The following is a 15735-nucleotide window of genomic DNA, read 5'->3' as shown; positions in this document are numbered from 1 at the left end:
AAAGGCACACCCCCAGTCCATGAGTAGGGGAAAACTGAAACCACAGATTCCTACAAGGAGACCAGCAAACGTAGGACACTTCCCTTTTTCAAGGACCGCCCCCAGGGTTCTCCAGGTTCCCACACAAAGCTTGGAGAAGTGTTAACCTCAAGGATAATGTATTAACCTCGGTCTCCCAAAAGCAGAATTTGAGTTGACCCATTTCACATTTGTTACACATGGCATTCTGTGGGATTATACTATGGCCAAAACTTTTAAGTGAGACACTGCTGAAACAATGTGTCCCTTTCTTCAGTTTCAAATCCATTCCACTTGTTTTTAACTCTCTAAAGCGGACATATTTCATAGAACAAATTTATACTTAAGATAGGCCAGGCCCTAGGTTTGATGCCCAGCTTTTTCTCAGTTGTCTCCCCATTAGAAATGCTTCCTGTTGAGGTTATTTATTGGTAAGAGGTAAAGGGTCCATATCCAAATTCATTACAAACATGATCAACCTTTCACAGACAAGTTAATTAGTTTCTAAATCAAACAGGTGAATAACATTTCTCTTGACATGATGAGCTGATAGCTCATTAGACTCTCCAAAATAATTCTTTCCTGTACCCACATTCTGTTTGATGACTTAGATAATTACTTCTTTAGACATCAACTTCTTTACACATCAAAGTCCTATCATTCCAATGCTGTATTTCCTTTCTTCTAGACATTAAAAAAAAAAAAAAAAGTCTGTTAAAAGCAGAAGCACTCAAGTCAATTTTCACTAATAAATACAGTTAACATGGAATTGAAAAACCTACTGTAATCTTCTGAGTGGGTTAATGTCCTACAGTTGTTTTGGCTTTTCTAGGAGATGCAGCTGCTTGCCATATTTTACAAAATGAATTCAGATGTGCAGATTGAGACCTAGATCATTTCAGCATGCCACTTTAAATGAGGACTCCAGGAAAAAGTTCATTTCTGATTACTACTGTATTAACTGGATCACTAAACCAATAGCCAATGCTGCATCACATCTGGAAATTCCCATTCCAGAAAATAAAAATTTATGTTTATTTAATTTAAACATATATGTATGTGTATGTATATATGCATTCATGCGTGCAAAATTCCTTTCATTAGAAAGTATTGCTACCAAACACAAAAGGTTCCCATTGTGGTAAAGGGTAAAGATGGACATCACAAAAGTAAATCAAGCAAAATGCTGCTGGCCGTGTCACTGGGTGTCCATTAAGGAACATACTCTTGTTGACAACATGATCAAAGAAGACATTCACAAATAACATCTTTCATCATACACTTCACTCTGAGTAGTTTCTGTATCTTAGAAGTAATATCAAAACTTGGGTTCTAAATCTAATGGCCAACCAACCATTAAGAGACATAATGGAGATGACCATTTCTTCTATTATATCACTGGTGAGGAACATTAAGTCCCATCTACAGTCTCAATTCTAATACTTCATAACCCAGACATCTCCACATAATATAAATAAGTTTTTGTAATTAGTAATGTTTTGTAAAACCTAAAGACTGGAAAAAAATCATAGGTGAGTCAACATTATTACATACTCCATTTTTGTTTTGTTGTTTAAAGAAATCAAATTATATCATAATCTAAATTTCGACTGATATGAAAATTACCACATGATCAATCACTACAAACACAGGAACTCAAAAGGTGAAGATTATTTATAAAATGTCTATAGCATTCAGAATAACACAAGTTTTCTAGAGATGGGCAAAACAGAACCAGCATCTTTGCCAGAGTAGAGCACAGAGCAGAGCACAGTAGAGTTCCAGGTTTGTCATAATAATAGACAGTCACACCGATCCAGGGTCAGGAAGCAGATACAAATGAATGCTGGGGTTCAAGTTTTCTTCCTCTTTGCTTTGTATTAAGTTTGGGACGCTATCCTGTAGGATGGTGCTACCCATATTCAGGTGGGTCTTCTCTCCTCAGTTAAAGTTCTTTGTAAACACCCTCCAAACACATACTCAGAATGTGTCTTCTAAATTATTCTAAATCCAGTCCCATTGACAATGAAAATCGAACATCACAACTGGACAATACTATCTTTTTGAATGTGAATTATTATATTTTCATTCTAAGTTCTGTCCCATACTGAATCCCTCCAACATCTGGTAGATGACTGCATCTCTTAAATGACATAGAAACAGAAACTCATCATTGAAACTCATCATTGACTTATTTCCCTTCACTCTCTATAAAAAGTAATATGCCTTCTATTCCCTCTTCTTACCATAAAGGCACTGGCAATGTCTTTTTTAAAGCCCAAACTATATGCACTTTGGATTATTTACTCATAATTATTGGGCACTTACTAAAAGCCAAACATTCTTCAATGTCCTGGGGAAGTAACAGTGACTAAACAAAACCAGAGAAGGGGGTGGGCATCACAGGTAAGAAGTAACACGCAACAATTTGAAGTAGTGCTATGAAAACAAATTAAACAAATGGTTTTCAACTACAAGATGGCAATTAATATAAGACCTGAGAAAAATCATGCAAGAGGTGGTGTTCACAAACCTCTTTGGGAGAACAAGATCCTGAGACCACTGTAGGTGCAGTGGAGTGGGTAGAGGATAAAAACAATTCAAAGTAAGATCTGAGAGTTCCAAGGAGGAAGTATATTACATAGCCTTGAATGTCATTGGAGGTGAAATTTTACTGGAAGATAATATGAAGCTGTTGAAGAATTTTTGAACTCGTGGATTTTTTTTAAGATAGACACAGTGAGTCTTCTCTGTAAGCAAGGGTGTGACCCAGGAAAGCAGAAGCTACTGAAATTGTATGTCAATAGTTCTGATTAGACAAGAGATGCTGGTATTTTTGATTACTGTAGCAAGTGGAGACAAGAACATACATATTCACATATTCGGAATGCAGAGATAACTTGCAGGTGAAGTAGACTGTGTGTATGTAAGAAGAAGAAAATGACTCTGAGGCTGGAAACTAAAAATACTACCATTGCTACAAAGCACAAGGGTGGGAATGAGAAAAGAATGCCTTCAGTTAAGACCATATCAAGGCAACTATTAGACCCTTGAGAGGAGGGCGTCCTACAAAACTTTGTGAGAAGTGTTAAAAGGAAGAAGATATTGCAGGGCTGACAAATTCACGTCTTATAAGCTAGGTGAATGCCATGGTGAGGGGAGATTGGTTGGTTTGATTTGGTTTGATGACAATGTCTTGCTTTATAGCACAAGCTGGTCTTAGATTCCTATATAGCTAAGGCTAGCCTCAAACTTTCAACCCTCCTATCTCTGCCTCTTAACTGCAGAGATTAGAGGCATGTGTCACCACACCTGACTGAACATGTCGACTTTATTTAAAGGCCTAACTACCCAATATACCAGAAGTTATGAGGATCAACTGACCTCTCAGGTCCACTCTCTCCATCTTTCAGGAATAATTTGTTTGTCTCCCAAAGCTGCTCTAAAAAACACAATGCAATGGGGATTCACAAAATATATTTCAGTTTAAAATAATAAATTTTTATAAAATGGGATAGACCTATTGCTAATGACAGAGCACTTGCCTTAAATACATGAGTCACTAGGCTGAACTCCCAGCAATATGGACATACAAGTACACACACACACACACACACATGCACACACACACACACACACACACACACACAAAATAACAGACATTTTCATATCCTTGTTAGATAAGGATGAACAATTACCATTAGGCATCAGAGTTCTCTGCTATACAGACATGGGAGAATCTATTACACATTTTTGTCCTTAGTCTCGTATTAGCCTAAATTCCTATTCCATGTGACTTCGTGCCTACTCTTTTTAAAATATTTATTCTAAAAAATTATTCTGTACATAAAGTATACCTAAAATGTGCCATGGCTGCAGCTGACAATTTATCCTAAAACCCACAGCATCTATACTGGCAAATGCTGCACCAAACTCACTTTTCCAACACTGAAGGCCGTGTTTATGTAAAAGTCAGTGACCGATGTTTTTTTTTTTTTTTCAAGTATGTAGGAAATCTGGCCATTATAAAACCAGCCTAATAGTAAGTGGTTTACCACTAAACAAAACTTTTTCTTTTCTTTCTTTCTTTCTTTCTTTCTTTCTTTCTTTCTTTCTTTCTTTCTTTTTTTAATGAGTGGATATTTTTAAGCATTACAATTCTCTTCTAGTCTAGAATTGTGTTTTAGAAATAGTCAACCTTAGGAGAAATCTATTATCAGCTAGTTTTAGTCAACAAAGTATCTGATAGGGTTCAAGCACTATGTGGCTCATGGCAAGAGATAAAGAATTCATGGTTTGGGGCTTTTGCTATAATAGCTCACATTTTCATTGTTTTTTGTTTTGTTTTTTTTTGTTTTTTGTTTTTCCCACAATCACCTTACCAGGCCAGAATTTCCCCACCACTGATGAAGAACTAAAAATACTGGTTAAAGGTCTCAGGTCTAATTTTTTTTTTTTCAATGTAAGGCTAGAGAGAAGTGGTTAAAAACACACACACACACACACAGTACTGTTCCAGACGACCCAAGTTTGGTTCCCAGAGCCCACATCAAAGGTTCCTATGTTCCTATAACTCTAGTTCCAGGAGGACCCAACGCCTCTGGCCTCTGCTGGAACCCACATAGCCATGTGTGTATATTCATAATTAAAATAAATCCTTTTCAAAAAGAAAAATAGGGAAGCTTTGATTCCAAGTAGCTGATAACCTGACCTATGTAGACACATATCTTAACAACAACAACAACAACAATCAATTGGAAACAATCAGTGCCTATATTCTTCATTTGTAAAAGATGCCTATCTCTTGATACTGTAAGAGTTACAACCATTGTAGTCAGAGGCTGACATTGCTATTATGTTACCTCAAAAACAGTAAATGTAAATGCTTTGTTCAGATATTCTTTGTTTAAAAAGAAAACCACAGGCAGATGGCTAAACAACAGGCAAAGATTTAACCTGAAAAGGAGGGAGAGGACCAAAGGATGTGACTTCAAACCACAGTGTGAGAAACATTAATTTCACCCAAATCCCTCATTTTTCAGGTAAGAAAACTGCAACCCAGAGGGGTTTCTTGAACTGCCCAAGGACACACCACTATTTAATGATACAAGCTGAGACTAACATTGAGGTCCATCCAGAATCCTTTCTACAACACAATGAAGAACACAAATAAAAGTGGATCATAATTCACTCACAAGACCTCAACAAGGGGTTTGTCACAGTGACCTTTGTTGGGAACTAACTGCTTATCCCCACTCACAATGGAGCAGGAAAGGGCTGAGCTCTGCAGTTCAAACACAGGCTCTAAAGTGTATCATGTGACATTGGGCAACTTATGTCACCTCCTCCTCAGTTCCTCTAATAATTAATGATTACGCAAGATCGGGTGCACAGAAAGAGCTCAGTTCTTGTGAGACATGATAGTGAACATAAACAAGGCACAGTTCTTTAAAAACAGTTCTTGGTAAGCAAGCTCAAAAAAGGAAGCTTATAGGTGGGGTAGTCTTTTCAAAACCAAGCTAGCAGGACCACAGGAGACATACAGGACTAATTAGCAAAGCTGATGACATTTAAAATAGCAAATAAAACAGTTCATCCTCTTCAGTTAATATGAATTCAGTCAGCACAATAATGCAATGGCTGAATTGTTTCTCATAATGTAAGTGAACTATAAGCAAAATCAGTAATAATCTAATACATGAAAAGCAAGTTTCTGATCATACCAAAAATTACATCTCAACAGGAATACTCAAACTTGTGATCTTACTGTACTGGCATATTTGTAGCGCCTCACACCAAAGGATTTTTTTTTCTTCCCCAAAGGGAACCAACAATCACACTACCCATGACTTCTATGCAACATAAAAGGTTAAACCGACAGAGGCTAATGTAACCCAGTCGTTCTCTAGCCTTACTTACTCCAGATATCACTTAAATAAGGGTAACAGCATGGACTTCGTCACCGTTTTCAACAAGTGTATTTTGGAGACTGCAAAATAGCAGCTGATCATTCCAAGATTATGTCAAGAATTTTAACTAACCTAAAAATTGTGGCCATATTAGCACTATCCAACCTGGAACACATTTGATTGTATGAAAGCTCTAGTAAGAAGCATGCTGGGACATGACTAGCCCAGAAAAATCATGATAGCCAGTCTACTCAAGACCAGCTGTGTGTGTGTGATCTGCATGTCACGAAGTAGTCTCTGCATATGATGTAACTCATAAGCTTTGAGCTGCCATTGCCACAAGCCACAACCAACCATTATCTTCAGCCTTGAGGCCAAGGCCAACAATTTACAAATATCAGGCGGGAGCTCTGGGTACAATCTACCATGACAGTTTTGTTTTGTTCTCCCCTCCCTTTATGGTTTATTTTCAAGGCCTGAGTGCATAGCTTAGTTAGCAGAGCATCCACTTAAGAGTGTGGGAGGGCCTGGGTTCAAACACACACACACACACACACACACACACACACACACACACACACACACACACACACACACAAGAAAGGAAGGAGGAGGGGGAGAGACAGGCAAGGAGGGGGAAAGTTTTACTCTCAAGATTTACAAAATCTCAAATAAAAAATAGTTGGGCATATTTCATAGAAAGTGGCCTAATGACACATTTATCACCAAATTTCACTTTTCAGAAGTCTGAATATGAATACTAAAATGACTTCAAAAATTGCTCAAAAAAGTTAAGGAGGACTCGCCACCTTTTAAATGGGGGGAAAACCACAACAATAAAAAGTTTAAAGTTTTCTCTAAGAACTATCTAAATGGTAAAAGACAATGGAAGTCATAGATAACTAAAGAAAACTCTAGTTAGCACTGTTGTCTTTCCAACTAAATCTGACATTAGCTTTAAACCAAAGAGTACTTTGCTTTAATTTGCCAAGCTGTGAATAAATATTAGATCTACAATTTGAATGAAATGCATTATTGAGATATAATTACAAATCCTTTTTAAAGCATAAATAATTCAAAAGCTGGCCTCTCTGACTTAAAGCTCAACCAAATAAAAAACTGTAACCAGCTCTCAATTTTTTCAGACCTGTGGGATCCCATGCAATAAGCACCATGCATGTGTGTCTACTTAAACTGTAATTAATTTGCTAACCAATTAAAAAATATCAAGCTCCAGAGCCACCTGCACCTGATGGCTACCATATTGGTAGTCCCGTGTATAGCATGTGCAGCTTGGTTGAAAGTTTCCTTGGGCAGAACGGCCAGGGAAGGGCGGGAAACTTGCAACAGCCTGGTTAAGTATTGTCTGGTTGTGCTAAGCATTATCTAGAAACTGTCCCTTAATAGTCAAATTCCGCCTCTCTGGAACACACATACATTCTACTAGTTGTTTCTTTCTTTAAGTAAATCTTTTTAACAGTGAACTGCTCCTCGCAAATACTGAGAACCCGGGTCTTATCCCAAATAAAGATGTACCGGTTTCTTCCTGAGTTTCTACCAACTCCAAGGATATAAATCTAATTTTAATCCAGTGTACAATAACAACACTGCTCCCGGGATCCTGTCTGAACGTCAAATATATCCCACTATCCCTATAACTCTATCACTTGTCACATCAGCTGTCCTGACTTTCAATAAAGCCAAGATGACAATTTCCTTGGAGCTCAAATGTAATTAATCACAGCTGGCGTGACATAAGCTTTTAGCACACAGATCTTCTCCCATAAGCCTGAGTTTGGAGCTAGGCTGCGACGATCCCCATCTAGACCCCACACCACCAGCTAAATGATTTATTTCCCCAGGGGTCCCAGAGGCGAGCTCTGACAGTAACATCTCTGTGTCCTCTGTCCCCTCAGCCTGCACCCTGTACTTCCTTCCACTACCACTACCTAGCTTCCAAGAAATAGAGCTTGCCTTTTTGAAGGGACTCCCCACCCATCTGGGTGACAGGCAAAACGCTGCCCCTCCGCCTGGCCCGGAGGCTCCCCTGCCTCACGCCCACCGACGACGGGGAGGAGCCAAGGCGCACCCCACGCTCGGCGGCCTGCACCCAGCTGGGCCCGCAGCCCGGGGCCAGACGTTTGGCTGCCACGTCCCTGACGTCCCCATGACCTCGCCCCACTCCCCGCCGCCCCCACGCGCCCCACAACCTCTGCTTAAGACACGTGGAGGCACGGCTGCGCGTCCCGCGTGGAGAATGAGAGGGGACAGAGATGGCGCGGTGTCTGCGGCGGCGGCCCCGGGACACGACGGGCAGGGGGGCGGGGAGCGGGGGGGTGGCAGAAATTGTAGAAAGGGAAAAGGGGACTGAGCTAGGCTGGACTGGGGGGGGTAAGATGGCGAGAGCGCCACTATAAGGGGCGGGGCGGAGTAGCGAAGCCTGAGGTGACTAGAGGGACAGCCAACCCACCCGTGCCGCTAGAGCGCATGCGCACCCGGCTAGCCAGCGCGCGCGGTCGCCGCACTGCTCCGCCCACTTCCGCCACACTCCGGGGGCGGGGCTTCGCGCTCCCGCCGCGCTGGACGGAGCGAGCGGCGCGAGATCACGCAGCGGAGCCTCCGAGCGGGAATTGCGATGGGTCGGCTGAGGGTTGGGGCAGAGGAACTGCATTTGCCCTGTGCAGACTCTGAAGACTGTAGGGGTGAGCCCCAGGAGCCAGGATGTTTTTAAGAGTCGGTGACCTGCATTGGGAGATAGTCTAGGCAAGCTTCTCCTCGGGGGTCAGTCAGGAGACCAAGACTGTTTCGACTGACAGAGAGGCGCAGAGTTCGGAAAGACCCTCGCCTCAGGAAAGCACTGTGTGTGGACTCAGTCCTTTCCAGGACCTGGGAACAGTAGTTTCATTCCACCCCACCTACCCCTACCCGCCCTTGCACAAAATCGAAAGCCTGTGACAATTAATCTGCAAAGTTTTCCCACAGTTCGTTTCTACTAAGTTCATCTACTTTAAAAAGCATGCTTTGGTTGATAACTTTCACTATTAGGGAGACTTTATAAACAAGCACTGGTGATTTTTTCCTAAAGATTCTGTCCTGGTCCTTATTTTGAAATCTTGCACCACCTGTATTGAATTGTTTGTAAGACCTGTCTTCCAGCATTTGATGGTTGCAGGTGTAGTTATTTAATGAGCTCAATACCATGGTGTGTGATGCTTTCACTCAGCTATTTAGGAAAGAAACCATCCATTATCCTACCACTTCAAATATTATTTTTATTCTATTTTTTTTTTTGTTTTTTTTGTTTGGTTTTGTTTTCGAGACAGGGTTTCTCTGTAGCCCTGGCTGTCCTGGAACTCACTCTGTAGACCAGGCTGGCCTCGAACTCAGAAATCCACCTGCCTCTGCCTCCCAAGTGCTGGGATTAAAGGCGTGCGCCACCATCGCCCGTTTTATTCTATTATTTATATTATTCACTGTCTTAGGGTTTTACTGCTGTGAACAGACACTGTGACTAAAGCAGCTCTTATAAGGACAGCATTTAATTGAGGCTAAGCTTACAAGTTCAGAGGTTCAGTCCATTATGAGGAACATGGCAGCATTCAGGCAAGCATGGTGCAGGAGGAGCTGAGAGTTCTACATCTTCATCTGAAGGCTGCTAGCAGAATACTGGCTTCCAGGCAGCTAGGATGAGGGTCTTAAAGTCCACACCCACAGTGACACACCCACTCCAACAGGGAGGGCCACACCTAATAGTGCAACTCCCTGGGCCGAGCATATACACAAACCATCACATTCGCCTTTACCAGGTCTTTTCAAACACTACTCCCTCTGCTAATGTCTTGCCTATGAATGTATGAGTTCTGAAAGAGTCCTATTTGCTCAGTGTCTTTAAAACAGCCATTCATCTGATTATCTCCTCTCTGGATTGCAGTTGTCTTGTTCTTAGTCCTCTATAACTGCCAGACACTTCAATACTTGCCAGATACACTTCCAAGAGTATATTTAGGATGTGGAGGTTCAACATGAAATGTAAGATCCAGGCTTACTCCACCCAAGGCCAAGTGTGAGGTATATGGGAAAGTAGCCAAGAATTGTCATTACTCCCTTAAAACTTACATAGATTATATACATAGGTGAAAAGACTTTTTTAGTACATTGCCCAGAAATAGGAGATTGGGCCGGGCGTGTAATCCCAGCACTGGAGAAGTCAAGGTCAGTCTTGATTACACGGTGATTTTTAAGACCAGCCTGAGTTGTCTTATAATAAAAAATAAACTGCTGTGAAAACAGAAGACAGACTATCCAAAGAAATAAAATTCCATATGGATCATTTTAATTAAAATTCTGCTCAATTAATATCATTGCACAGGCATTTCACCTCCACAGGTAAAGGCCAGGTTTTACTCAAAAACAAATTATAACTGTCAAGTCCAAAAGAAACTTGGGGCAAGTGGCTATCTAGTGTCTATTAGCTTAAAGCACATGCTGGCCTCCAGCCTTCCTGGGTACCACAAGAACCTGTGGCTCTTCTCAGCTCTGCTCATCTTGCCTCCTACCCTAAACCTTTCCAGCTCATGGGCTTCCCTCACCCAGTGTCTTAATAAAACAGTGTCTTACTGTTTGAGCTATGCACGCTCTTTGCCCCCTCTCTCTTGCCTCTCTCTAGGTCTCATTGCACAGACTCTCCTAGTCTTCCTCGCTTGCTTGCCCCAGCTCTCCTTTCATGGCCATGTCTAATCTGCTGGCCATGTTCAGTCCGCTGCTTTCTCTCCTTGCTCTGGGCCCTCCCAGATGCCTCTGGCCCTACTCTCCCTCATACCTACAGTAAAAACCTTCCCCTCACCCATACTTTGTTAGCAACCATGTCCTGCCTTTATATAATAACAGAGCTGAAAAAGAAGTTCTTTTGAAGTTAAAGCTTTGGAGACCATTAGCTCTCAGGAAAAGAAATGATTTCCAAAGTGGGTGGGAAAACGCAACAGGAGGCCAAGTGACTTCACACTACCAAAAAGGAAGAAGGAGAAGAAGGAGAAGGAGAAGCAGCAGCAGCAGCAGCATGGCCATTGTCTAAGGGCCCGTTTTCAATGACAAAAGAAGCCCTCATTCTAAAAAGGACAGCAGAAGCCATAGCTAATAGGGTCCATCTCTGTGAGGAAGCCACTTCTTCACATAAGGGTGATTCACTTCAAATAACCTGCAAATCTTGCTCTTGTAATCCCCGATTTTAATTTATTAGGACAATTATGCAAGTCACACTGCAGAAATACAGAGCTTCTTTGAACAGGACTGAACACTGTTACTGCATATGCATTTGTTGCTATATTCAGTTGCTTTTCTGACATGGAAAGCTATTTTGTCTTACAATCTCAAAAGCAACCTTATTTTAATTTTTTAGACTAAGTCCTTCCTGGCAAGTTTCTTAACATCATTTGAGCATCAGTTTTCATAGCTATAGGAGGAGATGTTAAGTCTACTGAACTAAAACCAAGCTGCCTAAATGTCTGTGCTCCTCTAAAATAGGAACTCCCCAAAAGGTAGGTCCTAAAGTTGTACAAAATAAGTTTAACATGCTCATTTTCAAAACATAGGTGGATATAAAGAGCTCTTCCTTTAGATACATGAAGATATCCAAATCACTTTATGTATTTCAAAAGAAAAAGCAATATGAATATGAAAAAGTAATTTGTTGATACATTAGAAAAAGAGATGATAGTATTTATACATAATCAAAGTGGCTTCTCCAGCCTTCTAGTATTCACATATTTCATTCATATATTTCATCCAGCATTCATATATTTCAAAGCAGAAAAGGCAGCATATTGATAAGACATGTTAAAAATTGCAATACTTGATAGCTTTTAAAGGTGCAATCGTGGAGCTGCAGTGACAGCTCAGCAGCTAAGAGCTCTTGTTGGGAAAGGATCCAAGTTCAGTTCCCACCTCTCACAAACCATCTTCTTTTAAAACTAGTGCTTGGCCACTGAGAAATTGATCATGGTTTCTGAGAGTCAAACCAGGAAGGGAATCTTAAAACAGCTGACTTTCAAAGAGCTCTGGAAGTCTCCGGGCAAATGGGAACTTCCCCCATGGAAGCCAGTGTCTGATACTCTCGTAGAAGCAAGCAACTTTCACTTTGCAACAAATATTTGCCATGTGTCTGACATACCCTAGAAGCTGCTGAAATAACAACACACAGAGCAGATACCCAGGCCATTGTCAAACTTACATCCCAGTCGGAGAAATCAAATAAACAACAAAATAAATAGCTACGTTCTATAGTACTTGTGAAGTACTGGGGTGTTACCAGGAAGGGGGAAAAATGTATGGGATAAGGGATTTGTTATTGAAAAATGGCAATTTGGGGCCAGACATACTAAGAAAGTGCTCCAGGAATATGAAGATTCAGAAGGTAAAGAGGATTGCTACTATGTCTGAAGGGCCAGGGTGAGTCAAGTCACTGAGGCCCTACCTCAGTGGGGACCTACCAAAAGGCTCTGAGTTAAAAAAGAGTTACCCAGAAAGAAAATGGTGTGGTTTGAGGTCAGAGAAGTACAAGGGGAGTCCAAAGGTGAGCTGACAGCTAAGCCTTCACTACAAAAGCCTTTAGGGGATGCTGCATGTTCAAGACACAACAAAGGTATGCTTTACTTTGTTTTAAAGAAAATGTGAGGAAGTCTAAGTTGCTTTTTATTTAAAGTAAGAACAGAACAAAAATGAAGTAAAGTATCAAGAGGGAGACACTAGTACCTGAAAATAAGACAGAGAATTCAAGTTAGACCAGTATACAGAGCATCCAATTCTTCAATGTGTTTTCAGCGGAAATATTGAGATGTGAAATTGCATGTATTTTGGGGGAATTATTCAAATAGCTGCTTTCCTCTTCTATTACATATGGAAACAGAGCCAAAAATTAATTGGTGCCATGTGCAATAAACCACAGTGTGGCTCATGCAACCTGCCCTTCCTGCTTCACACCCCAAAGCTGGATGCAATAAGCCTATTTTGACTAAGTAACACTCAGATCAAGCATTAAGTAATGATCAAAGAATGTGAAAACAGGCTTAATTTCTAGCATTCTATATAATGTGTGTATATATGTGTGTGTTATATACATAATATATATGCCCCCCTTTTTTTTTTCTTTTCTAGAATCTTTTTAAGCAACTTCACTAACTCAGTCAGGTATAGGGAAAACTGGTGGGTTCTGGTACCACATTTTGGCCAGAGTAACTTGCTGTTGTTCAGCCTCTCTGAAAGTAAGCATCTTTCTCTGTATATTGTCACAGGCTTTAGATGGAAGAGTCCCAGAGAATTGAAAATACTCCTTAGCGTGCAGCTATTGTTGTATTCCAGCTTTTAATGAGCTATTTGCAAATTTTATAAGTTTTCTCTTCTAGTACATTGAGTTAGGAATATAAAGAGAAATTTTATCTCAAATACCAGGGTTTGTTTCTGATAATATAATAAATCTACATGAACATGACAGCTATTCTTTGTCTTCTCCTCCCCCTCCCTCTCCTCTTCCTCCTCCTCCTCCTCTTCTCTCCTCCCTCCTCCTTTGTTTGAAATAGTTGTGTAGTTCAGGCTAGCTTCAAATTCATGATTCTCCTGGCTTGGACTCTGGACTAGGCTGGAACTCTTGATCTCCCTGCCTTGGAATCCCTAGAATCTGGGGTTGCAAGCATGAACCTCTGTGTTCTCCATCAATGAGACAATTACTCTTTTTGACAAACACGTATTGAGGTTCCAGTAGATATAGGCAGCATAGTTATGCACTAGAGACATAAAGATTGGCAACAGAGGTCCTGTCTTCCAAAAGGCTTGTTGCTATTGACCTAGGAAAGCCAAAGGCATTGGAACAATATATAATGTCGGCCAAGTTCTCCTTGACCTTTGGCCTGTAGGCTAGGATATCTGGAGCCACCATTCTAGCCTTATGCACAATCAGACATTTCTTCATGTTTCTTTGGGGTTAATGTTCTCCCCCCTGGCACTGGACTGCACTTGTTGCTAAATCACTGAAGTTTATGGGTGAACTGTTGTGTGTGTTCCTGTTCCACAAACAACCACCCAAATATGAACTGAACTCTGTTCCTAGACTTCACCTCAGTATGCTTTTGTAGAGTTCTGTATGGCCATAGCAACTGACTAAAGTTTTGAGAGGATGGAAGGGGTTTTGCCCTCATAGCATTGCTATGTTTTGGTACTATGCCCCCTCAACATTGTACTCAAACCTTCTCTACCCACAAACGCCCAAACGCTGCTAATACTGAATGCTTTGGTCATCTCTCTCTCTAATCTGAGATTCTAGAAAACCCATTTTTTTGAGGCTAACTGGCCACCCAGCTGCTTGTACTTTCCTAAATAATTTGGAGTTCATTTCCTTTGCAACTGTCAACTCTAATATTAAGTAATCCCCTTTCTTTGTATAAATTTTAGAAGATAGAAATTTAGGCAGTAGTCACTGATGGAAGTGAATGTGGACAGAAAAAAATGTCAAGGTGGGCAGTCTTTCTCTATCTCAGTAGTTTCATCCTTCAATTGAGGATAACAATAGGAACTCTTAAAAATAATGCTGTTATCACATGGCAATGAATGTAGAGTCATACACATTGTGAGCACTTAATTTTCATTAATGTGATTCTTACCACTGAGATGATGAGTCAGAACTCAGCCTTGGAAAGTGAGTCATCTGTGAACAGAATGGGGAAAGATGTTTTAAGCAGAGAAGGCAGCATTAGGAAAGTTATGGTGTATTAAAGAGAATTGCAAGTCCAGCATGATGGAGCACAGAGTCTGGGAAGAAATTTGTCAGGGTCAGATCAAAGGAAGTCTTAGGCATCATAATTGGGAATGTGGGCTTCATGTAATTAGAAATTGGGGGTGTTGAAATTATTTTTAAGGTGATGTCATGATTACACGAGCCTGTTAGAAAGATGGAAGTCATCTGCAAGTTAGAAGGAAAAATAGGAAGACACAAACAGTTCAGTAAAAAGATAAAATAGGGCAGAACTGAGCCAATGAGGTAGGAAACATGAGAAGATGCTGGGAGAAGCAGGACATGAAACATTACCAACTGGTAATTCGTGAGGATCAGAACTGGAGAGATGGCTTGATGGGAAAAGCACTTGCTACACAAGCTTAAGGATCTGAGTTTGAATTCCCAGAAATGCTGTAGAAAGCCAGTCATGGGAATGCCTTCCTATAATCTTCATGCTCCCATGGGGAGACGGCAGGTGGAGACTGGATAATCCACTGAAGCTCCTGTGCCACCTAGCCTGCCATATGTAGCCTTCAACTACAGAGGAAAAAAAAAATAATTGTGACCCTATTTCAATCAAGATAGAAGGCAAGGACAAACACTCAAGGTTGTCTTCTACACACAGAAAGCATCCTACATCTCTCTTTCTCTCTCTCTCTCTCTCTCTCTCTCTCTCTCTCTCTCTCTCTCTCTCTCTCTCTCTCTCACACACACACACACACACACACACACACACACACACACACATACATAAACACAATCTAAACTCAACCAGAGAACTCCCAAATGATTCCAAGGTTCCTTGTGTCACCACATAGATAGCAGTACCATTTATCGAGACAAGGAAGACTAGGCATGCCAGGTTCAGACTTGCTATGTTTTAAGAAGACTGCACAAAATTGCAAATGGCCACAAGCAATAGCCAATTGGAATAACCAAACAGTTCTAGAGACAACACCTAGAACAAAAAAGTCTAAAGTCAGAAGCCGGGCGTGGTGGCGCACGCCTTTAATCCCAGCACTTGGGAGGCAGAGGCAGGTGGATTTC

At 41.0% G+C, this 15735-nt stretch overlaps 2 protein-coding genes across 14 annotated transcripts in view; one reads left to right on the top strand and one right to left on the bottom strand.

The window, feature by feature from the left end:
* Supt3h (SPT3 homolog, SAGA and STAGA complex component) overlaps positions 1–8424 on the bottom strand; it is a 353506-nt gene extending 345082 nt beyond the window's left edge. Inside the window, exons 1-2 of one of the 4 annotated variants that reach the window (XM_031348370.1) lie at positions 8138–8424; positions 3403–3460 (exon numbers count right to left, since the gene is read on the bottom strand). The gene's annotated coding sequence lies outside the window, so the exon portion shown is untranslated. The other 3 variants (XM_031348369.1, XM_031348372.1, XM_031348371.1) reach the window with 3 other exon arrangements.
* Runx2 (RUNX family transcription factor 2) overlaps positions 1–15735 on the top strand; it is a 313975-nt gene that overhangs the window by 31239 nt on the left and 267001 nt on the right. The window lies entirely within an intron of this gene.

The sequence above is a fragment of the Mastomys coucha genome, unplaced genomic scaffold, assembly GCF_008632895.1.
Source record: "Mastomys coucha isolate ucsf_1 unplaced genomic scaffold, UCSF_Mcou_1 pScaffold3, whole genome shotgun sequence".
Taxonomy (NCBI): Eukaryota; Metazoa; Chordata; class Mammalia; order Rodentia; family Muridae; genus Mastomys; species Mastomys coucha.
This window is presented reverse-complemented; position numbering and strand designations above follow the sequence as displayed.